Here is a 22,867-nt window from a genome sequence, read left to right as displayed (position 1 = left end):
GCGCCACCATGCCCAGCTGATTTTTTGTGTTTTTAGTAGAGACGGGGTTTCACTACGTTGACCAGGATGGTCTCGATCTCCTGACCTCGTGATCCACCCGCCTCGGCCTCCCAAAGTGCTGGGATTACAGGCGTGAGCCACCGCGCCTGGCCAAGACATTTATTTTCATACCATCTGGAGGCTGGAAGTCTGAGATCAAGGTGTTGGCAGAGTTGGTTTCTTCTGAGAACCAGAAGAGAAAGAGCTGTTCCAAGTCTCCCTCCTGGGCTTATGGGTGGCTGTCTTTCTCCTATCTTCACATCATTTTCCCTCTACATGTCTGTGTCCAGATATTCTCTTCTCATAAGGAACCAGTCAAATGGTATTAGGGGCCACTCTAATGATTTCATTTGAGCCTGATTACTTCTTTAAAGTCCTTATCTTGAAATACAGTTACACTGTAAGGTACTGGGGGTTAGGATTTCAATATGAATTTTTAGGAGTACACAAGCCAGCCCCTATCCCCTAGGCTTTGTGGATTTGATGTATGTTTATGTATATGTGGATATTTCTAGGGAGAGGTTCCATAGCTTTCTTTGGAATGATTCTCAGTTATGGCAGACAACTCTTTAAAAAGATGAGGAAGAACTGGTCTGAAGTGAGCTCTTCTTTCAGAAGTAAAATCATCAATGTTATAAAAATATATGTATTGATACGTCAAGTGGTTATGCTTTTATGTTAATTGAAAACATCTACGCTGGGCATGGTGGCTCACCCATGTAATCCTAGCACTTTGGGAGGCCAAGGCAGGCAGATCACTTGAGGTCAGGAGTTCGAGACCAGCCTGGCCAATATGGTGAAACCCTGTCTCTACAAATACAAAAATTAGCTGGGCGTGGTGGCAGACCCCTGTAATCCCAGCTACTCAGGAGGCTGAGGCAGGAGAATCATTTGAACCCGGGAGACAGAGGTTGTAGTGAGCCAGTCTGGTGCACTCCAGCCTGGGTGACAGAGCAAGACTCTGCATCAAAAACAAAACAAAAGAACAACGAAACGTTTACCAGATATACACAAAAAACACAGTTTTTGTTTAGAAAGTGCCACTGCTAGCACTGTGACGAAGGCTTCACCTAGGTTAAAACAGCTCTCATGCAGTACCAAGAAAGAGATACAGCTATCCTCCTATTAGGGAAGAGGAACTGAGGCTCAAACAGGGGTTAAGGGACTTGTCTAGGATCATTCCACTAAGTGAAAAGGCTGGAACCTGAACCCTGGTAGCTCTGCCTGTGCCCCGAACCAGTAGACAGAACTGCCCAGACATCTGCAAGAATGACCACATGAAAACCCAAATGTAGCCACGAGCTACCTCCAGGTGGTAGGATGGTGGGGGTGTTATTTTCCTCTTCTGGCTTTTCTGTATCTTCATATCTTTTTTTTTTTTAAACAGTCTTGCTCTGTCACCCAGGCTGGAGTGCAGTGACGTGATCTTGCCTCACTGCAACCTCCACTGCCTGGGTTCCAGCAATTCTCCTGCCTCAGCCTCCCGGGTAGCTGGGACTACAGGCACGTGCCACCATGCCCGGATAATTTTTGTATTTTTTGTAGAGACGGGGTTTTGCCATGTTGGCCAGGCTGGTCTTGGACTCCTGACCTCAAGTGATCTGCCCGCCTCAGCCTCCCAAAGTGCTGGGATTACAGGCATGAGCCACTGTACCTGGCCTGTATCTTCATATCTTTTGTAAAACAGCATGTTTTGCAATTAAATGTTAAATAGGTATATGTAATTTTATTTAAAATAACTTTAAAGAGAGTGTTAATGACAGTCAAATAGCGTGGCCTCCCTTTGAACTTTATTCTAAATTCGAATGGTCAGTTTTTGTCCTGAGAAGAAGATAAACCCCATCCATGCTGTCATTTTCTAAGCTACACTTAATTTTGCTCCAGGTCTGGGGAAGGGTTGGTGGTCAAGACTTGTGACTGCAGGGACGGAAGCTAATGGCAGAACTGTGCTGTAGGTGTCCCGAGCTCGCACCTCAGGGCTTTGATCTAGAATTCTCCCTGGGTTTCTTCTCAGGCAGGGCCGATGAGAAGCAGGCTAGGCCCAATCTTGAGGTCTCAGTAGAAAATATAAGGGGAGGCTGCTTGACCCCAGAGCACCCTGCATCGACCTTGGGTGCTTCACGGTGTGCCCAGTACTACTGTGTGAGGCCCTGAGATCAGTCAGATGTGGGCACTGTCCTTGAGGAGCTCAGGCTGGGGAGGACAGACCTGCAGACAGGTAATGACCGTACAGAGTGGCAAGGACTGTTCTCCGCAGGGCTCTGGCTTCTCACAGGCCCCTCCGGGAAGAACTCCCCAAGAGTCCACCCTGAGGGACTCTAGACAGGAGGACTGGATGTTGGCTCTTAAGCCTTCCTGGCCCACCCTCCCCTCCTCCCTGCACCCTCCTGCAGGGATATCCCTTGTGGTTTGTAGGACATTATTGGGAGAGGACAGATGGCCTCAATTTTCAAGGTTTTGAGTCACCTCCGATTAGCCTTTGGTATGTATGTTGTATATGTGTGTATATATTTATATCCTTGTGCCAAGGAAATACTAAATCATGGGCGTCGTAGCTAGGTTCTTTGATTTGACTCAGATGGAAGAAGGATGCTGCAGAAGAGGGAGGAACAGGGATGTTCATTGTCATGGCAACCAGCAGGTTTTTATAGTGGAACACTGCCTTTGTAACCCAAATCCATCACCTTTTTTCTAACTACAGAAAACAGAATGACGCAAACTCAAGAAATTATAGTACCATCTCGCAGTGAGATTTTATTTGCTTTTTGGAAGCAATCTTGCAGTGATTTTAGTCCCTTCCTAGAATTTCAGAACAGAAAGTCACCCTTTAGGTACCCTATAATTTTACAAAAGTCAGGCACTTACGGCTTTCTCGTTAGGATTATTTGTCATACCCATTCACCCACCGCACCTCTAACCGTAAGGGACTTGGCATGAGGATGAGTTTAGAGCTGGCGGACCCTGTACCTTCCGCAGCACGGGCTCCACTTTGGGAAGTCCTAACCCCCAGTACCTCACAATGTGAACTTATTTGGAAATACAGTCTTTACAGAAGTAATCAAACCTCTGGAAAATTTAACCTCAAGTGAAAAAGAGGCTAGTGAGGTGGACCCTAATCCAAGAAGATTTCGTCTTCCTCCTTCTGTAAGGACACCAGAGACAGACATTCATAGAGGGAAATGATGTGAAGATAGGGTTGTCAGGATGATTGGTGCCAGGCCTGACAAGCCAAGCAGTGCCCAAGGCTACCCGAAGTTGAGATAGGCATGGGACAGTTACTTCTCCAGCGTCCTCAGAGGGGGCTTGGCTTTGCCAACTCGTTGATCTCAGCCTTCTGGCTGCCAGAATTGTCAGACAATACATTTCTATTGTTTTACACCATGCAGGTTGTGATATTTTGTTACAGCAGCACTAGGAAACTGACACAGTCCACAAAGGTGTTTCCTTACCCAAAACTAAAGCAGCACTAATCCCTGGCCCCAACAAAAGTAGAAATAGAAGAGGTCCTGAAGCCCCAGGATGATACGTGGTTAGCAGATGATTATCTCTGTGGTCCAATGAATGCAGTTATATTCATATTCTTTAGCATCTCAATAAATGCAGCATTTTAAATTATTTGTAGTAAACTTATGAAGCCCTAGGAATATGTCTATGGACTCAGTTTGAAAAACACAGATGTCGGAATAGGAGAGCAGCACAGACTTCAGATCTGAGTTCAAATCCTGTCTCTGCCACTTTGCAGTCGCGGTTACCTTGCTTAACTTTTCCGAGCCTGATTCTGCACCTGTAGAGTGGAGAATGATGTCTGCCTGCCCTGTGGATTGTTTTGAGAATGAAAGATAATGAAACCGGTCTAGCTTTGTTCCATGCACACATGGCAGGTGTTCAGAAATTGGTTGGGGCACGGAGGCTGGGCTGAGAGGGAGGAACCAGAGTGGGGAACTAACAGTGACTTGGTTGGAAGGAACGGGATGGGTCCTGGCCTGGCAGACAGAGGAGGTCTGACTGTCCAGTTTATACTTCACCTGAGAGGTTTTCACCCAGATATAAAGTCAGATTCCTTTGCACAAGAGGGAAATCAGCATTTGGCTCATGCCTGAGCCTGGTTTTCTAACCAAGGCGTGAAGACCCTGAGAGACAAAGTGCCTGGTTGAAGGTTAGATGGTCCTGTCAGTTAGGCTGTCTGTTGTTTACTAGGACAACGAAACACCAAAACATTGTGTTGGAGTTTTTTTTTTTTTTTTTTTTTAAAGCCTATTGAGATGATGTACATATCATACAATTTAACATTTAACATGTACAATTTAATGATTTTTTAGTGTAGTCACAAAGTTGTGCAGTCATCACCACAATTTTTGAACATTTTCATCAGCCCAGAAAGATACCCAGTAGCAGTCACTCTTCATTTCCCCTCTTAAAAGGTTCACACATGTTGTTGCATGAATCAGTACTTCTTTTTATGGCTGAACAATATTCTTTTTCTTTCTTTTTTTTTGAGACAGAATCTCACTTTGTAGCCCAAGCTGGAGTGCAGTGGCGTGATCTCAGCCCACTGCAACTTCTGCCTCCCAGACTCAAGCAATTCTCATGCCTCCGCCTCCTGAGTAGCTGGGGCTACAGACGTGTGCCACCACGCCTAGCTAATTTTTTTTTTCTGTATTTTAGTGGAGGTGGGTTTTCACCATGTTGCTCAGGGTGGTCTCAAATTCCTGAGCTCAGGCAATCTGCCCACCTCAGCCTCCAAAAGTGCTGGGATTATAGGCATGAGCCACAGTGCCCAGCCATGGCTAATAATATTTTATTGTATGGATGTATGACATTTGGTGGGCATTTAGGTTGTTTTCCCTTTTTGGCTATGAAGGATAATGTTGCTGTGAGCACTTCTGAACACTTCTGTATAAGTTTTTGTGTGGGTGTATGTTTTTATTTCTCTTGGGTACGTACCTAGAAGTAGCGTTGCAAGGTCATATGATAATTCTGTGTTTAATCTTTGGAGGAACTGCCAGAGTGTTTTCCAAAGTGGTTGCACCAGTTTATATTCCCACTACCAGTGTATGAGGGTTTGATTTCTCCACATCCTCACCAGCACTTGTTATTATCTGTCTTTTAATTATAGTCATCCTAGTGAGTATAAAGTGGTATTATACTACAGTTTTGGATGATTTTTAAAATTTCTTTTAATGAAATCATTTGTTGTAATCTTTTTACATGAAATAGGTAAATTTTCTTTAGCTGAGAGGCTGGTGTAATTAATAATATAACTTCTAAATTACAATAACTTTCATGCTTTGCCACATTCCTTTTTACTAGTCATTTCTTGAAGCTGGTGGTCCAAAACCAGGTTGGAGAAACTCTTGTGGGTTTGCATGGCTTGCCTTTGACTTTGCAGATGATATTGCACATGAAAAGGCCACCCAGAGCTTCCTGATCCTCCCCACCATGAGGTCCAGGGTTGAAAGGCCCTGGGCAGTGGCCAACCTCTGGAAAGGTGTAATGGGTACCTAGCCCTGTGTTTTCTTAGACAGTAACCAGGAAATTTATTCATGATTCCCACAAGGGGTAGCTGCTGTTGTATGGATGTGGTAGTTGTTGTAAATGGGAGTAGTTGGAACTGGCCTCTGTGCCAGTAAAGATGGACACCATGCCCTCTTTACAGCCGAGCTTTACAGGCTGTGAATTTGCTCCTAAAGAACAAGAACCCTAACAAAATGTAAAGCACCTGTGAGACCAGAAATAAGTGTTGGTTGAATGAAGGAATAGCTCGAGCTTTGGGAGCCAGGCAGCATTCTAGCCTGGTAGCTTGAACAAGCTGCTTAAGTACTTAAGCTCTCTGAGCCTTGGTCCCTCATCTGCAGAACAGAGGTGGCATTGCCTCAGTTGCAGGGTTCTCACGTGATGACGTAAATATGCCCAGCTCATGGTAGGCACTCAACAAATGTTAATTCTCTTTCCTTAAGTAACCTGCTCAGTTCACTCTGCTTAGTCTCAGATTTTTTTTTTTTTTCTGCAGATTTAGTCCAGGTCCAGAACACAGGATTGATTGTATTGTTTAGAATATCTTTTCAGAGAAAGAATGAACTCTTGTCAACATTAAGTATTGATGGAAATGAATATTGCAATTTGGCAGCCGCTGATTGACACATTGGCTAAACAGCTACTCAAATTTCAGAAAGTTTGCCTAAAAGAAGAAAATAAGTAAGATATCCCAAGAACATTTTTAACTTCTTTGCCAGGTATTTATTTATAAAGTCATTTTCTTTGGAAGGTTCCAGCTGAAAAATTTTTATACAACATGAGCTAGCTTTGGCTGAAGAGCTCAGGTTAGCCTGCATAAAAAATTAAACTTCAGTAGATACAAAAGTGTTGAGGCTTTTTTGGAGCCTCTTTGCCTTATAATTTTTTTTTTCTTTTTTGAAAGAAGGAGCTGGTCTTTTGGTCACTGGGTCTTTTTTTGTATCTGCAGGGAAGTCATAGTAACAGGCTTCGTGTCTGATTGGGTTCCATGGCAACAAAGGGTTGTGACTTTATTAAAGAGGAGTTGAGCATGCCTAGAAAGATAAAAATCAGTCTGGAAAATGTCTGACCAGATGAGCATGTTTTTTGGACCACGTGTGCTCTGGACTAGAAAGATTTCCTGAGTTGACATCAGTCTCCATTACAAATTTGAATCTCACTGGGTTATCATTAAGGTCATAGGGATAAGTGCTTATTTAAAAAAAAACAAAACCCATCTACCTCTTTACTTTTATTCATTCATTCTTCCTTTTTTAATGTCTTGGTATATTTTAAAAAATTAAAGCATTGATGGTTAAGTACCTAACAAGGATTCTGATTTTTCAAGGTAGAAAAAAAAGGTAACACTTTCTTTGTGGAACTCACTACAGCTGTATGTTGTGAGACCATGTGGGAGGGCCAATTAGAGGCAATTATAACTTGATTGAACTCTCCCTGAGTTAAACCTTGCTGGATGCTTTCAAAGCTGGGGGGTTTTGTTTTCCATCCATGTTTCTCTTTGATGAGTTTGGAGATCCAGGTTTCAGGCCATGGGTGTGGAGTACTCCTCTCTCCCAACAGAAAGGAGCAGGCTGTTGCCATAACCAAATGTGTGGTAATTAGAGGTCTTTTGCTGAAGGTATAATATTTGACCAAGAAATGGTGTGATCCAAGAACTCTGAATCGTCCTGTGTTCCCACTTTACCTGGTTGTAACTTTGTGGGACTGGATTTACTTTTCTATGAAACGTACACTTACTTGTATATTTCTCCTGCTGCTGATATTGAAAGTGAAAGAACTCTGATGGGCAGGTTGATGTTGGATACTTTACCATGTCAGTCATCCTTTAAACCAGTGGCGTTCTGACATGCCCTAGGTTCAGGCTTTATTAATCACCTTGGGTCTCCTCGTGGTGAATCAGAAACTACACAGATACTAGGGCTTTCATGATTATGCATAACAACAAGCAGTATTGGTCTAAGAGGGAAGAGTTAGCTCACCAGGTTTCACGGCTCCCAGCTATCATTAATCAGCTATAAGTCCTTGGTGAAATCACTTAAACTTCTTGGACCTTGATTTCCTTATCTTAAAACGAGTTTGACCTAAATTGGTGTTTCCTAACTTTCCTGTTTAGATAATTAACCTGGGGCACTGCAGAACCTCCAGTAGAGATTTCCAATTCTCTGCTCTGGGGTGTGGCAAAGATCGCTGGGGCCCCATCCACTCTTATAGTTCGGCGTTCGGAAAATACTGGTCTAGCTCAGTAGTTTGAAACTATTTGGACATAAGAATGGGGTGGAGATGGGAGGTTGAGAGGAGGCTGTCAGATGCATATTCCAGGTTCTGTCCCTGAGATTGCCTGAAGTCACAGCTTGAGAAACACCAGCCCCAAAGACGGCTCTTCCACAGGCTGGTCCTCACTTCCTCAAAGGAGCCAAAAGAGCTGTGTCGTTGATGAGAGAGCCTGGTGGGATTGCTTACCCGCATTGTTAACTCTAAGCCCTATGTCAGTGTTTGAGAAAGTTACTTATTTTAAAATTTTGGAGTACTGCAATAGTGAACAGGTTTGTTCATAGAATTCTCTATGCTGTGTTTCCTTTGGATAAGACAGTGTTTTTTAAGCATGGTTACTTTTGGTGTGCATGAAGCAATGCCAGCTGCATCCAAGTTACCCGTGGAGCTTCTTAAACAATATATGGAAGATTTAATATGTTCTATGTAAGGCGTGAGCATCAATCTTTTTTCTTTAAGACCTGAAGGATTTTTATGTTCTTTTTAAGGTTTAGGGCAAAACCTTAAAAACTGACCCTACCCCAATTTCCTGAGTGAAATAGACTTTAAGTATAAACACGAATGTTTAGCACAAGGGGGATGGTTTAAATTGAACCACTTAGATTGTAGAAGAGTCAGTAACACATAGAGCAAGTGCCTTAGAAATACTCTGATCTTCTGAGAATATTTAATGATTAAACCATTAACTGCTAAAGCAGACCCATTTTAATGCATATCTGGTCTATACAGTTTCTATTTATGCCTAGTCTTTCTAGTTCCTGTTTAGCAAAGATTAAATGATATTGTTAAATGAAGCGTTTAGTAGCGCTAAATGATAAAGGTACACTTTTTTTCTATTAGCTAGCTTAAGAAGTGCGAGTTCATTTGAAAAAAAAAAATTCCATAGGCCGGGTGCAGTGGCTTATGCTTGTAATCTCTGTACTTAGGGAGGGTGAGGCAGGCAGATCACCTGACGTCAGGAATTCAAGACCAGTCTGGCCAACATGGTAAAACCTCATCTCTACTAAAAAAAAAAAAAATTAGCCGGGCGTGGTGGTGGGCACCTGTAATCTCAGCTGCTCAGGAGGCTGAGGCAGGAGAATCACTTGAACTTGGGAGGCAAAGGTTGCAGTCCGTTGAGATTGAGCCATTGCACTCCAGCCTGGGCAACAGAGCTAGACTCTATCGCAAAAAACGAAAAAAAATTCCACAGAACTAAAGGGCTTAAGGCAAAATTAAAGTCTGTCTTTCCAGCTTCTTGTCCTTTTCCCCAGAGATAGCAGTGATAGTAATGTTATGTTTCTTTATGTGTCTTTACAGAAAGTCTTGACACAAAATATACATATCCATGATTTATTTAACCAGTCCCCTATTGCTATACGGTTTAAGTTCCAGGATGATTTTTTTCATGTTGGTTTTGCTTTGTCATACTGTATCGCAAACTTATGTACACTTTTCTCTATAACCGTATTTGGATAAATTTCTAAAAGCAAAACTGTTGGGTCAAAGGGCATATGTCTTTTAAATGAGAATAGAGATGAACATATTGTTCTCCCAAAGGCTGCACCCCTTCGCAGGATAAATCTTTTATTTTCGGAAGGATTCCAGGGCTCAGCTGAGTCTGGTGCAGCGGGCAGCTCTCAGCGTTTACTTAACCACAGGAGACTCAGGGGCCTCTGCCTGGAGGAATGACATAGATGTGAGAAAGATAAGAATTTAAAAGGTATTTTAAAAGTGTTCAGAGAGAGAAAAGGGTAGGGACTGGCTTAGTCTTGAATCCTGAATTTATAAGGAGAATGCTTTGGGTCATAGGAGGTTGCAGATCCTGATCTGGGTTTTGAAGAAAGTAAGAGAGCCCTGGGGCATGAGGTAATAGTAAGAAAATCCTGCCCAAGGTCAGGCAAACCATTTCCTGGATGTGACCTGCTCTAGTAGGAGAAGCCATAGAGCAATTCTGAGTGAAGCAACGTATTAGCACTGAGATGCTGTTCCTTTTAAATACCACCTCCAATGTGAGTCACGGTGGTGGAGTCAGACGTGTGTATGTGTGTGATGCATATGTCAAAGTCATGTGTAAAGGGAAAGGATTACGTCTCAGTAGTCTCTCCCTGAGACTGCACCTCTCATCAGTGTCTGAGGAATAACTCAAATAGACCAGAGGCTGGGTGCCATGGAATATTGCCTTCTCAGTGGCAGATTCCATCTAATCTGGCCATCTGTCTGCTTTCATTTTTCCCCCTATTGGCGGTGGGATAGGAGAGCGTCTTATAGACACACAAAAAACTTGAGTCTATTCACGTCTGGGATGTTCAAGTCTATTCAAGGCAGAGAAGAACTGGAAGGTATCTTGGGTCTGTATGTCAGTGGGGCGTCAAAATCTTAGATGTTGGCTAAGAAGGATGGGGATGTGAATCATGTGTTTAATGGGAGGCATCCAGAATCCAGAAATGTCATAGAGAGGCAAGAACCTCAGGTTAGGACTACAGATGTGAGGGAGGGGGATTTGTTCTTCCTCGGCCCTTAGGGACCAAAGTGTCCTCTCCAACTGGTCATGCTTGAGGCATGTCACATGTGCCCAGGTTGAAGACAGCCAGGAATAAGAGTAGTCCTGAACACCATTAGCTCTGAATGGAATCATTATCTACATTTAATCAAAATAATTAAATGAGCCAAACAGAGAGCTTTGAGGCAGTTGCCAGATCATTTTGTATTAGAAACTTGGGCAGGTTTTTATAAAAGATGTTTGTGACTGAGACACAGAACGTGAGGTAGGTGTACTGAACTGGGCTCTGGGTGAATGGATGGGAACATATGAAGCTACCAGGGAAGAATGGGAGGGAAGAAGTGATCCTGATTGTATTTTCGGAGCTAAGCTGGAGATGAAACAAAATATCCAGTGACCAAGATATTTTCAGACTAGGAAGGCAGCCATAAAAATAGGTAAAGACAAGTTGGAGCCCAAATGTAAAGGCAAAATCTGAAGAAAAATGAACAAGCTTAGCTATGTGGAATTGAATTATGTATGCCTCTTTGGTCAGTCTGGTTTTAAAAATCTTATTGTAGTTTTAAAATATTCATTCTGAGGATTATAAATAGAATTAGCAAAATGACCTAGCAAAGAAGTCTATACTTCTCATATACAGAGTGTGCTATTGACTTAATATTCGGTTGAAGGCAAGATCCATTTGCTGGAATTTATTATTTAACATGACTTAAGAACTTTACTTGAACTGAGCCAGAGGATAGAGGCTATGCAATATTAACTTTGGTAGACACTCTTCCTCTTAAATATTACAGTATAGTGTTCACAGAGTAGGCTTTGACTAGCCTTTATTAGGCTGACAAAATTCTCCCTCTTTCCCAAACCCCACCGCCCTTTTCTCTCCATCCCACCCCTCAACACAGAGTTAAATCAACACCACTTAAGCCACATGGCAATTTTGAGATCTTTGCATTCGTTATTTAATGTCAAAGGCAGGGAACTCCTGGTCCCCTAGAACAGTCTGGCCTTAGTTTTTCATATGACTTGTGGCAATTCAAATATTTGAGAATCTGTGCCTACAAATATGGTCAAAAGGGATTTAAAGGTGAGTGACAGCAAGAAAACTGGTAATCTGCTGCAAAGGTTAAGTACTCAATTATAATACAAAGCAGTATATGATCACAAAAGGGCAAGAGGAAAATATTAAATATCTTCTGTTTGCCATGACATCATGTCCTTTTCCAATTTCATTAAATGCCAAAAGGAATTTCCTTAGGTGAGACTAGAGTCCCAAAAATGTGAATTTACTTGCCCCAGTTCGTATAGCTTCTAAGAGGCAGAGCTGGGCTTTGATCAGGTCTGATTGTCTATGCCTGTCTCCTTAGAGAGGTGTCTAAGGCACTGTCACCGATGGATGCCAATGCTGTTTCTTCATCCCTTTCTCTGTGTCCATCAGGACATCTGTGTTTAAAGGTCCCATGGGAACCTTAGGTTCATCATGTCTGAAGCTGAAAACTCTTGCCTATCTTGTGAATAATCTTAGCTACCAGAAAGAACGAAACAGAAGTGGGGCTTTCCTTGATGCGCCCCTACACCCCCATATCCAGGTGATGTCAAGTCCTCTCATTCCACCTTCTTCTAGGCCTCTCTCGACCACCCTACATCCAGCCTTCTCCAGGACTTCCCATAGATTGCCCCAGCAGGCTTCAGTTGGCTCCACAGAAGGGCATTTTCCATCTTGCTTTCTCAGAAGGACTTGTCTAAAACAGGGATCTGATCATCCTAATTCTCTATGCAGCTGCCAAGGGACCTGCAGGATATACCCCAGATACCTCGCGTGATTTAAGTGGGATCCTCAGGGTCTGACCCATCTGCCATCCTAGGCTTCTCCTGCACTAAGTTCTCCAAATCCTTACCTCTCTCTAACTGATTCACCTTCTGATGAGCCTTTCTTTCTGCTTTCCACTGACTTTGTCCCCTCCCCCTTTCCTCTTCTGTCCCCCTTAGTAGCCCCTCCCAAATGCTCGATTAGCACCAAGTACTCTCCTGGCACTTATCAGTGGCTGTCATTGTTTCTCTCCCTGGGGCCACTAAGCCAGGAGGGGGCTATGCCCCTTTGCCTCCCCAGCACGCCTCTCTGCGCCTGACACACAGAGGCACCCAGCAAGTGTCTTCTCACGAATGAATCAACAGAAGGAGAGTCTCCTGACTGCTCACTGTCTTTAAGCCACTTTCCTGCCCTTGGCGCTGGCTGGCCCCTTTGCTCTGCCTTTATCACGGTGGTGTTTCCTGTGCCCAGTCCACGGCTGGCATTTGCTCAGCCTAACAAGGTTTGTTGAGCTGAGCCCATTTCCTTGTTGGTAAAGAGAGAGTACCAGACCCAATGTCTGTGCTCTTGCAATCCCAGAGTCGGGGTGATTGATAGCAGGCACCCTGGTCGTCGACCTCCCTGTGAAGATATAGAATGTGGATTTCTTTTACTGGCAGCACAAAGAGCCCATTTGTACAGCAGTGTGTTGAATACAGTGCATTATTACTGACATTTGTATTGGGTACAGTGCAGGGCGTGGAGTTTCTCTGAGACAAACACAGGAATACTCAGAGATAATGTGAGCAGTATCTCCAAAGTCCAGGCTGAGTCATATGGTAGGTGCTCTTTGGAATATCTAGCCCGCCCGCCTTGCAGATTCAAATGCCTTGGACAGGAAGGTGAGCTGGCTGCCGATCCTGCTGTGCTCCCTGGTTTGCTGTGTGGCCCTTGGTAAGTCTCTTCACGGCTCTTCCATTTCAGCCAGCGTGTGTAAATATGTATTGTGGAGCTTTGTGGTCATTAATATCCTGAGAGATGCTGGAAAGAAATTCGATTTGTCTTTGTGCTCTTAATAGTTATCTTTGTGCTTGCCCAAATCCCTCCCCAGTTTCTCAGTGGGTTTCTAGGTATTTAAACTGCCTAAACGCCTAATGAACCACCAGTCTCCTTATTGTTATGTCTTTTTAAAAATGTCAGTCCAGTGTGAGTGATTTAACAGATGGACAAATATCTGGGTTGGATTGTGCCGGCTACTGGCTGGAGAAGAGCCAGGTCTCCTCCCACATCCTGAGAGTTGGAAAGTAACCCTGGGTCTAACCAGGCTCTGAGTTGGAATCTAACTTTGTACTTTCACATCTGATCTTTCGACAAATGGGCATCTTTGAGTTGTCCTGCCTTGCCTAGAAACTTGAAACTCTGTGAAACTGACTTTGTGTGACGCTGCCCTGCCCACCTTGGGGAAGAAGGGTGTGGTGGCTGCCTTGAGCTGTGGGCCGGGAGAGGAAGCACATGGAGAGTGCGTCTGAACCAGGCTCCTCAGACCATGCTTGGACACCCCAGAGTGTGGGATTCTTTCCCCGCAGGGCGGTGAGGGCCCAGGTTCATGTGATCTCTGCCTCTGGGAGATGTTGATCTCATGGGGAATCTGTATTCACTTGTGGCTTTGTCATAGAAGACTTCTGTATATTGACACAAAATACAATCTTTCTTTTCTTCTGTGAACATTAAAATATTTGCACACATTTATTCAGATTTTTACCCCCTAATCAGTTCTGTAGCAAAGGTTTGCCCATTGTTGATAGCAATCCCCAGTCTTTAGAAACCAAAACCCCTGGGGTGGGGGGAAGTTGGAGGAGTTTGCTGCTTGCCACTGGATCATTTGCATCTTGGAGGTTACATTTCTGTGGTATAAAATACAAAAATTAGCCGTGTGTGGTGGCAGCACCTGTAATCCCAGCTACTCGGGAGGCTGAGATAGGAGAATTGCTTGCACCCGGGAGGCAGAGGTTGCAGTGGGTCAAGATCGTGGCATTGTACTCCAGCGTGGACAACAGAGTAAGACTCTGTCTCAAAAAAAAAAAATTCTGTTATTTTAAAAAAAAAATCAAAGGGCCAGTTGTTCTGACAGCAAATCATCTGATAGCCCCATAACACTGTGAGCACAACAGCTGACAGAGCTTGACACAGTTGCAGTTGGAATAAAAGGGAAAATCCTCCCCAAACTGCAAGAGCCCTGCTTGTAAAACAGTTACAGCTGCTTTCTGTGCCAGGTTGTTCAAAAAGATGTGGGAACAGGGCTTGTCCTGGTTGGCAGGCCATTCTGGAGAAACCCTGACAATGCTGGGGGCCCCTCTGCTCTCCTTCCCACCTGTTCTTTTCCAGTCAGCTTATGGAGAGTAGGTTGTTGTTCTTCCAGGGGATGACCTATGGCTTGGGGGAAATTACAGGGCTTTCTCCTGACTACATGCTTCGCATTCCTGTGTATAACCAGTGAGGATAATGATCCAGGAAGATCATTGCAGTGGTGACCTGAGGGCCTTTGAGACCAGGTCACGTTTTAAGTAGGGTCTCAAATTTAGATTTTAACATTATTACCCAAAGTTAAGTATAGAGCCAGAGATAAAGCAATAGGATTGAAAGAAGTCATTCAAGGCCGGGCGCGGTGGCTCAAGCCTGTAATCCCAGCACTTTGGGAGGCCTAGGCGGGTGGATCACGAGGTCAAGAGATCGAGATCATCCTGGTCAACATGGTGAAACCCCGTCTCTACTAAAAATACAAAAAATTAGCTGGGCATGGTGGTGCGTGCCTGTAATCCCAGCTACTCAGGAGGCTGAGGCAGGAGAATTGCCTGAACCCAGTAGGCGGAGGTTGCGGTGAGCCGAGATCGCGCCATTGCACTCCAGCCTGGGTAACATGAGTGAAACTCCGTCTCAAAAAAAGAGAAAGAAGTCTATAGATTCTATAGATTAAGCAAACACACACACACACACACACTCACACACACTCTCTCTCTTTCTCTCTCACACACACACACATTTTATTTACTGTATAATTTACTCCATAGTTTTTATTTTAAAATGTTGGTAAACTAATATTACGCAAAGAAGGTATTCCACTAAAAAAATAATAACATGAAACACCCCTGTATGCTATACCCAGGGTAAGGAGTTGAACTTGACCCTGTGGCCTTCTTCCCTGATTGAGCATCCCTATATCACAAGCCCTCCCACCGCCAAGAGATTATCACTGCCTTAAGGTTTATGTTAACTATTCTCAAGATTTTTCTCTTGTACCACGTGTGCGTTAATACCTAAACAAGAGTTTGCCTGCGTTTGGCCTTTATAAAGTAGAATTCATACAGGATGTGTTCTTTGACTTGCCTGTTTTAAGATTTAGTCATTTTATTCTTTTTGAAATGCGATCTCGCTCTGTCACCCAGGCTGGAGTGCAGTGATGCAATATTGGCTCACTGCAGCCTCCACCTCCCAGGCTCATCCTCTTGCCTCAGCCTTCCAAATAGCTGGAACTAGAGGCGTGTGTGCCACCATGCCTGGCTAATTTTTTTTTCTTTGGTAGCAGCAGCGTTTCACCATGTTGCCCAGGCTGATTGATCTCAAACTCTGGGCTCACGTGATCTACCCGCCTTGGCCTCCCAAAATGCTGGGATTATAGGTGGGAGCCATTGTGCCTGGCCCATTTTAATTCTTGTAGCTCTGGTTTATTTCATTCCAGAAATAAACAGTCTGCGTGTGTGTATCCATTTTATTGCCCATAGGTTTTGGATTATTTGTGGGTTGTCTTTTGTGGTTGCTTTTGTTGCTTTTTCTTTTGCAGGTGATGATGCTGTGTATATTTTCAATGTATTCTCCTAACCTACAAATGTAATTTCTGGATCTCTAGCGGATGTGCATGCTCAAATGCCAAACAGTTTTTAATGTTTTAAGAATCGGTTAAATGCAAACACTGCAAATATACTTTGTAATCTGCTTTTAGCATTGCTTCATTTAAAAATGAATCCTAGAACCACTGAAAAAAATTTAAAAGTGAAAGTAGTCTTACCCTGCTTTGTCTTCTGAGAAACTGACTTTAACCTTAAGGAGATAACACTAATTATTTTTGTAGTTGTTGCTATAGAAACGATTTTTGAAGGACAAAACCAAAACTTGAGAACCGTTTGGGCACACTGGCTCATGGTTGTAATCCCAGCTTTGGGAGGCTGAGGCAGGTAGATTGCCTGAAACCCAGGAGTTCAAGACCAGCCTCGGCAACATGGCGAAACGTAGTCTCTACAAAAAATACAAAAATTAGTGGAGCGTGATGGTGTGCACCTGTCATCCCAGCTACTAGGGAGGCTGAAGTAGGAGGATCAATTGAATCTGGTGGGTCAAGGCTGCAGTGAGCTGGGATTGTACCACTGTACTCCAGTCTGGATGATAGAGCAAGACACTGTCTCAAAAAACAAGCAAAAACACCAAACCTAAGAATCACAGGTAAAACAGTCTAGCCTCAAGAATCACATGAACTGTATGTAAACAGTCTCTAGATGAACTCTGTGACCCTTCTGTTGCCATGAATGGATATACAGTTAGCTCTCCACATCTATGGGTTTCACATTCATGGATTTAACCAACCAAGGGTCAAAAATATTTAGGAAAAAAAAATGCATCTGTACTGAACAGATCCAGAGGGTTTTTTTCTTATCATTATTCCCTAAACAATACAATATAACTATTTACATAGCATTTACATTGTATTAGGTATAAATAATCTAGAGATGATTTAAAGTATACAGGAGGATGTATGTGGCTTACATGCAAATACTACACCATTTTATATCAGGGACTTGAGCACTTACAGATTTTGGTATCTGCAGCAGGTCCTAGAACCAATCCCCCATGGATTCCAAGACACAACTGTATGTATACGCCTATCATACACAGCCGTAGTCTGCTCCTATGAGTATTATCAGTGAAGAGTTTTTATGGGAAACACGATTGCCCATGAAATACAGATTCAAAGCTGTGAGCCTTAGGCAGCCCAGTTCTCAATGGAAATATTTCAGTGGCATTGATCCCTTAAGAAGACAGTATTTTATGATGTTATGTAAGATGTGAAATTAGTATACAACATCTTAATGGGATTTTTACTTAAAAACATATTTATGACGTGGCAATTCCAGCTTAGTCCCATAAAATTTGTTTTAGAACTACCTTTTAAGCCATGGTTTTATTTCTCTGGGAAATGGAATTTAAAATTTCTCTTTTCAGTAGGGAGTTACTTTTCTAAAAGTAATTGCATAAACAAAATTCAGTTAGGGTGAGTTACAAAAATGCTTACTGTCCTATAGATTATTTATTTTGCTACCTTTAGTAAAATCATAGGTCCCTGGAGGAGACAAGAAAGTATCTTAAGTGTGCTAATGAAATTTTGCAGGAATTTGCATATTAGTCTCATTTTGAGATTCAGGCACTAGGGACTTTTTTTTAAAATGTGAAAATAAGGTGACTTATTCTCTCAAAAAGAGAATATAAAACAAAAAGTATCCATGTCCCCAGATTCCCAGTCCTATTTTCCAGAGGTAACTACCCCAGTTCCTAAGACAGCTTCTAGAAATGTTCATATACGTAGAGTATTTAATTGTACACATCTATTATGAATCCCTCCAGCCCTACTTCAGATAAGCATAAATAAGTGTGCACAGTAGGCACAGCCTTGTATCTTGCTTTTCTCTCTTAACGGTTTAGATTGAATAGCTTCCCACGGTAGCCCATTGAGATCCATTTCCATTTTAGTGGCGCCATCATTTTCCATTGTACTAGAATTTTAAAAAGTGGTCCCCTATTGATGGATGTCTATACCGTTTGCAGAATTGGCAGCAGATGGGGTGGTGGTTGTTGGTGGTGGTGGTAGGGGTGGCAGACCAGCATTTTTTTAGCAGCAGCATAGAGAATCAAAGAAGGAGGCAGAGACTTGTAAATATTTTCATCTCCATTTCTGTTCTTTAAATCTCCTGAGAAGAATTTTTTTTGCCTGCCTTAAGGTGTTTTGGGAACTAAAGGGAAGCTCAAAAGAGCTAGATATTTTTATTTCCTAGCCCTTCTTCCCTTGTGGTGATCATGATGGAGAAGATTATGATATGTAACCAAAACACTGGGGAAGAGGAATGTATTTACACTCGGTGGCTAAAGGAGGTTCCAGTTCTCTTCTCTTCTACGTCCAGAGCAAATACACTCAACGGTAACTGGATTATTTGTTTTTAACCAGATTAGCAAGCCTTTCTAATGATAACCTGTTTGGACGTGGGGGAGTTTTCCTTGTGCAGAGTTGATCATCGCATAATATCTATTCGAGGTGGTGGTTGCAAACACTATGGATTGCTTTTCCAAACACGCTTTTCCTTCCCTTTCTCCCTTGCTGGCAGAGTCTGTTCCTGGAGGCTGAAAATGTTATGTGCCGCCTCCTCAGCCTCTCTTGCAACTAGGGCATGGACATAGAGCTCAGCCCTGGCCAAAGGGACCCCAGGAGAAATCTACTGATGAGCTTCTGGAAAAGTTTTCCTCCCTAATAAAATATGAAAGAAGATAAGTATCCTCATCTATAGCCAGAAATTGACTACATGTGATTGGTAGAACTACAGTAGCTCTCTTGTCTCCATGTGAGGACAAAGCAAATGGCTCAAGGATAGTGTAGTGAAAAAAATGGAGAGAGACTGGGTATTTGATATCTGTAAGCCACTGACTTAGCCCTGCCTTCTGTTCTTAGTTAGGAGACCATAGATGCCCCCCTTATTATTGAAACTGATTTTATTCAGTTACTGAAGTTACACTACCTGATAACGTAATTTTACCCATAGGAAATAATTTGAAAATAGCAAAATGACTCAGTTAAGATTGTTGAGTGCCTGCTGTGTTCAAGAGACTGTTAATATGAGGCTCTGGGGCTGCAAAAAATCAAGTTTCTAAGAATATGAGGTAAGAACAGCAGGAATTCTGAGTAACCACTGATTTCTAGATTTGGGGTGATCATATGTGACTATGGGAGAGGTGAAATTGAGCTGACTCTGAAGGAACCCCTAGTTTTTGGTAAATAGGAAGTGGGGTTGGCATTGTAGGAAGCCTGAGGTTTTACAAAGAACACAGGCTGTGGAATCATACCTGGGTTCAAACCCTGGCTTGCTACTCCCTAGTTTGTGAACTTGTCAAATTCCTTGATTTCTTCTTTCTTTTTCTTTTTTTAATTTTTGAGACAAGAGTCTCACTCTGTCACCCAGGCTGGAGTGCAGTGGTGTGATCACAGCTCACTGCAACTTTGAACTCCTGGGCTCAAGGGATCTTCCTGCCCCAGCCTCCCGTGTAGCTGGGACTACAGGTGCATCCCACCACACCCAGCTAATTTTTAAATTTTTTGTAGAGATGAGAGGGCAGGAGCGTGGTCTCGCTTTGTTGCCTAGGCCAGTCTCAAACTCCTGGGCTCAAGCCAGAGTGCTGGGATTAAAGGTATGAGCCACAGTGCCCGGCCCAAATTCCTTGATATTTTTGATATGCCAAACATAACTAGCATAATTGAAGTGAGAACTAGAAATAAAATGTGTCACACATCTGTCATGCTGATGTGCATGTAGCAGGCACAGAGTAGCTGGTGGAGGTGGAAGGTGCAATAATGCCTACATCCATGTGGCACTCCTGAATAAAGGGTGAAGGGAGTCAGGTAAAATGATCTTGGCACGCTATGCTCGAGCTGGACATAGTTCACGTGGACCCAACCATCTGGTCCAGCTAAGAGGCTGAGAGTACAGGATCTGGACAGAGACAGTTTGAGTCAAGATAATGAGGACTTTGACTTCTGGCTTCAGGAGTTTAAACCTCATCCTGTAACCAACCTATGGTGGTGACTACTGAGAGGGGCAGCCTGGAGAGAGAGGAGATAGATTGCCGCAGTGGTCCAGGTGTGCAGCGTAACAGACGTAGTGCAGGCAGGTGTCAGGTGTTGGACAGAGCGGAAGGGTCTGATGTTAGAGTATCAACAAAGAAGAAAGAACTTAGTGATGTGGGAGGCAAGGGAGAGGGGCGATTCAGTGGTGAGTCCCAAAGACTAAGTAGCTGTCAGTTATGGAGTGTGAAATTCAGAACAGACTTGTAAGACTTGCAGATAATCGTATCCTAGGTGGAACAGGAGCAGCTGGAAAGATTTATTGACATTTTTGATGAAAGATGCTAGCTAAGTGGAAAATAAATGATGTTACCCAAATCTGTTTGTCATTTCATTCTTGTCTAATTACGCTTGTCACTTTACCTTTGTTTACATATGAAGTTTGATTAGTTTGAAGGATATGCCCCTTAATAAAATAAACATACCCTTGCTTCTGATTAGATATTGTTGAACTCTCTGAGTCAATCCTGTAATATGAAGTATATATTCACCGATTGTTGACTACATATTTATCCAGGAAGAAAAGCAATCAAGCAAAGTGTTTCTCTGACACAGGGATTCTGGTACTTACAGGTATATTTACAATGGCCTTATTAATAAAACATCAGTCATAACATCGAAAGCAATGAATGACATCGGAGTCATTAAAGTATAGAAACCAAATAAATTTTAGTTCATCAAGTTCAGGGTGATACCCTGAGCTGAATGAGAAACTTCATAATGTTCTCAGTTCATGAATCATAAACAGATGGTCCCCTAACATTTTGAAATGCTGAATAAGGGAGGTGGGCTGAGTCAGATTAATCAAGTGTACTACATTGTAAATAAAGGTATGTAGTTAGCAGTCCTGGGGGTCCTATTAAGTTCACTTCCTTTCAGCCTGGGCATGGTGGTTCATGCTGGTAATCCCAGCATTTTGGGAGGCCAAGGTGGGCAGAACCACTTGAGGTCAGGAGTTCAAGACTAGTCTGGCCAACATAGTGAAACTCCATCTCTACTAAAAATACAAAAATTAGCCAAGCATGGTGGTGTGCACCTATAGTCCTACCTACTCAGGAGGCTGAGACAGGATGATCGCTTGAACTTGTGAGGTGGAGGTTGCAGTGAGCTGAGATCGCTCTACTGCCCTCCAGCCTGGGCGACAGAGCAAAACTATCTCAAAAAAAAGTTCACCTCCTTTCCCAAGGCAAAAGGAAACCCCATGGTTCATAGGGACTTGGCATGAGTAAAGCCTCTTGGGCATTTTACCCTTTGGGCATAAAATTCATGTTTTCAAATGACAAATCTGCACACAGGCAGTAGTTTTGTAGTAGGCAAAGAGCAGGTGTCCCTGAGCGAGAGTTCCCACAGTCTCGTTGCATTGTTAAGGCTCTAGGCCAGCTACAGACCCATGGTTTGGCTGATTGCAATTCCTAGTAAAGAGAAAAAAAAATGTCTAGCATTGAAGCTTTCAAGACTGCCTTCTGTCCACCCTGCTACACACATACTTGGTTTGTTTTTTTTTCTGTTACTAATCTCATTTGGATTTTTGTTTCAGACAGAATTTGAGTCATGGTTATCATGGTTAGTACCTGGTTCAGTGGAGTGGATAGGTATAACCATAGTGCTTTCCTGCATTCAGGAGAATCTGGGATGTCTTCCCTAACTATGGCTTAGAGTGAGGGGAATCTGATTTGCTGTGTACATTGAGGGATTTCTCTTTTCAGTCCACATATAAAAGACAGAAAGAATTCCACTCTTCTGGAGAGTCATCTTTAAGTCCTGCCATTTCGTTCATTTTAGGTGAAAACTTCGCCCTTCTTAATCTGTCTAGCCCGCTGATGGAAAGTACCAAGGCCATGATAATAATTGGAATTCTATTAGTATTGAGCCTGTAGAAGAGAGATGAGTGGAGGTGGAATAAATAACAAATCATGTATTTATGAGGCAAAATGCCTGATTTTCCATCACATGATGGACAGTGTTCTTTGAGGTAAGAATTCAGCTATCCTTAGCTTCAAATGATGCTTTAAAAAAAAAAGTCCAAATCACATGATTATGATCCCAGCATCCCAGACAAAGGCTAATTAAAGTTGTTATCATGACCAATTACATAGATTCATGAATGACCCATTCTTAGGTGACGTGAACCAAATCCAAAATCCTTCTCTACAGTGTAGTCACAGTGCTGTATTTTTAAAAGATTCATAAGAAACAGTATCTGTATTTAGGGTAAGGTTCCTTTTCTTTTGGATATTCCAACTTCTCTATTTCCCAGTATTTTCTTTTCATGATTGTAGAAACGCCGCCTGCTTTAAAATCCCTGGCTTCCTTGTCTGCTGGTCAAGTGTCGAGCCTAGCGTGTTGGCAGAGCCTGTTGCAGGTTGTCTGTGTTCTTCTGAGCCTTGTGCCTCCTCCCTTCAGAAATGCTTGCCATGCACCTCTTTTTCGCCCCAGCCCTCAATCATGCCTTGATTTAGAATGACCCATTTAGCCATTCTCAATTTTAGACACTCCAACTTTTAGTTTCCTAAATACATATTCTAGTTTTTCCTTCTGCAGATACATTGTGCTCCTTGCTGGACTATCAGGTGATTTTGGAGCCGCCTCTTCTGAGCCAATTATCACCTTCTCAGAAGCTTCTCATTGAAGCCCCCTGCTTACTTATTTCCTCCCCTCAATTCCTATAGTACTTGTTACTTTTTTTTTCTTGAGATGAAGTCTCACTTCATCACCTAGGCTGAAGTGCAGTGGCACAATCACGGCTCACTGCAGCCTCGACCTCTTAGGCTCAAGAAATCCTCCCACCTCAGCCTCCCAAGTAGCTGGGACCACAGACGCACACTATCGCAAGCAGCTTTTT

At 42.9% G+C, this 22,867-nt stretch overlaps 1 protein-coding gene across 6 annotated transcripts in view; it reads left to right on the top strand.

The window, feature by feature from the left end:
* The window catches only part of TMCC3 (transmembrane and coiled-coil domain family 3), a 311,857-nt gene that overhangs the window by 247,761 nt on the left and 41,229 nt on the right, over positions 1–22,867 (top strand). Inside the window, exon 1 of one of the 6 annotated variants that reach the window (XM_037733780.1) lies at positions 12,442–12,615. The exons of 4 other annotated variants lie outside the window; for them this stretch is intronic. The gene's annotated coding sequence lies outside the window, so the exon portion shown is untranslated. Of the gene's footprint in view, positions 1–12,441; positions 12,616–12,641; positions 13,047–22,867 lie in introns of those variants that run through there. One more of the 6 variants, XM_017515818.2, reaches the window with a different exon arrangement.

The sequence above is a fragment of the Cebus imitator genome, unplaced genomic scaffold (genome assembly GCF_001604975.1).
Source record: "Cebus imitator isolate Cc_AM_T3 unplaced genomic scaffold, Cebus_imitator-1.0 Scaffold18, whole genome shotgun sequence".
Taxonomy (NCBI): Eukaryota; Metazoa; Chordata; class Mammalia; order Primates; family Cebidae; genus Cebus; species Cebus imitator.
This window is presented reverse-complemented; position numbering and strand designations above follow the sequence as displayed.